Source organism: Trichechus manatus, unplaced genomic scaffold (assembly GCF_000243295.1).
Source record: "Trichechus manatus latirostris isolate Lorelei unplaced genomic scaffold, TriManLat1.0 scaffold00009, whole genome shotgun sequence".
NCBI classification, from domain to species: domain Eukaryota; kingdom Metazoa; phylum Chordata; class Mammalia; order Sirenia; family Trichechidae; genus Trichechus; species Trichechus manatus.
The window spans coordinates 2,437,360-2,439,570 of record NW_004443945.1 but is presented as its reverse complement, the minus strand read 5'-3'; the positions used below and the strand labels follow the sequence as shown (position 1 = coordinate 2,439,570).

The window sequence follows — 2,211 nt, the reverse complement described above, 5'->3', positions numbered from 1 at the left end:
GATTAGACTGGACTATGGCACATAAAATGATACTTGTGAAGAGTGTGCTTCTTAGCTCAAGTAGATACATGAGACTAAATGGGCAGCTCCTGTCCGGAGGTGAGATGAGAAGGCAGAAACGGTCAGGAGCTGATTGAGTGAACACAGGGTATCAGGGGTGGAAAGGAGGAGTGTGCTGTCACATTAAAGGGAGAGCAGCTAGGGTCACATAACAAGGTATGTATAAATTTTTGTATGGGAGACTAACTTGGATTGTAAACTTTCACTTAAAGCACAACAATTTTTTTTAAAAAAAGAAAAGTATTTCTATAAAGAAAAGATAGATTGACGATTTTAAAAAGAAAATGACAGAGAGGTTCCTGAAGTAATAAATATGGAAAAGCATAGAGCTACAGAAATAAAAAATGTGCATTTAATTAAATTAAAACAAAAAAACATCCTGCAGGGGCTGTCTCATACCATCTCTCCAGTTTCATCTTGCTCCAGGCTCCTCTTTATCACACTATACTCCAGCCACACTGAATTGTTTTCAGTCTTTCAAACTTATGTTCCTCCTGCCACAGGCCCTTTCACATGATTTTCTGTCTGGAATTTAAATAAATACCCTTTCTTCCATCCCCTGTCCCCAGTTTTTTTTATTGTTAATTCCTACAAATCCTTCAGATCTCAGTTCAATCCACACTTCTTCAGGAGCTGCTCAGTCTAGGTTAAATGCTCCCCTATTACATTCTCTAAAGGCATATTGTGAGTCTTACTGATGCTCTCTCACATACTGTCACTACACTTTTAAGATTACATTTATTTGTGATTATTAAATTAATGACTAATATCTCCCATTAGACTAAAAACTCCTTGAGGGCAGGGGCCATGTCTGATTTTGTCCACCACTGAGTCCTCAGCACTCAGCACAGTACCTAGTTCACAACAGCCCCATTTCTGATGAGGAACTTTTGGGATTCAGAGAGATTAAGAAAATTTCTCAAGATGAGAAGGCTAGTAAGTGGCAGACATAGAACTGAAATCGAAATCAGTCCCGCTCCAGATTCCATACTTTTATCTATTACCCGCAGGTTAGGGCCTGGGTGGCAAGAGAAAATGCAGACAGGGCATACCGACCAAAAGGCAGACACCAGCCAGAAGGGATAAACAATTTCGGAAGGGTATATGCTCAAATCAATTCATTTCATCATTCATTTGCTATCTTCATCCTAAAACCAGAGGTAACAAACAGGTAGGTGGCTGTGACGTTCCTGTGCGCAGAGATTGCTTGTCAAGAGGCCCCAGAGCGCGAGCTCCCTAAAACCTAAGAGCGAGGCACCAGTGAAGTGAAATGCTTCTCGGAGAAGGGAAAACAAATACAGAAATTATAAAACGAGGCAGCCTGCCATGTGGACTATGACCGAGCTACGAACACGAAACGAGGTTAAGAGAAACTTTTCAGACTTATGAGCTGAACCTTGATGGAAGCGGGAAACTGAACAGGACGTGCTGAAGTTGCAGCACGCCCCGGGAGGAGGGACCTGTGAAAGTCTAGGCGCGCACGGTGGGAGATAGCGGGGCATATCTACCTTTCCGGCCACAGAAAATACCAGAACGTCAGGTCAGAAGAGGCGCTCTCTCGTTCTCACAGACCCGCTCCTTCCCCGGAGCCCAGTCCCCCGCCCGGACAACGCGCCAAGCCCCGCTGCACAGTCACCTCAACCTCTCTGCCGCCACAAACTTCCAAACAGCCCGCTCAACCGAACGCCGCCGAACTTCCGTCACTCGGGACAACAGGTCCCACCCCCGTGTCTCGTTTCCGCTGCGGGGTGTACCATTAAGCCTAATGTGGCGGGGGGAGCCGTCGGAAGTACGTGGACGTTACCACTCAGTCGGAGGGAGGTGAGAGCTAGCGGGAGTCGCAGGCCGGACCACAGAGTGAGCTTGCGTAGGTTGGCCTGGACTATGCCCGCGCTCTGTCATGCTAGATTAAGATCCTTCTCCACCCTAGTGGCATAATGGTTAAGAGCTATGGCTGCTAACCAAAAGGTCAGCAGTTCGAATCCACCAGGCGCTCCTTGGAAACTCTATGGGGCAGTTCTACTCTGTCCTCCAGGGTCACTATGAGTCGGAATCGACTAGATGGCAACGCTACATCCTGTTGCAGAAAGAAAGAGTCAGTGCCAGAGGGCAGAATCAAGTGATAGCCCCGCAGGTCTTTGGACTGGAATC

The 2,211-nt window shown here is 46.7% G+C and overlaps 1 protein-coding gene across 1 annotated transcript in view; it reads right to left on the bottom strand.

The window, feature by feature from the left end:
- Positions 1–1,732, bottom strand: part of FANCI (FA complementation group I) — an 80,223-nt gene extending 78,491 nt beyond the window's left edge. Inside the window, exon 1 of the mRNA XM_004370622.2 lies at positions 1,697–1,732. The gene's annotated coding sequence lies outside the window, so the exon portion shown is untranslated. The remainder of the gene's footprint in view (positions 1–1,696) is intronic.
- Between the last annotated feature and the right edge of the window lie 479 nt (positions 1,733–2,211).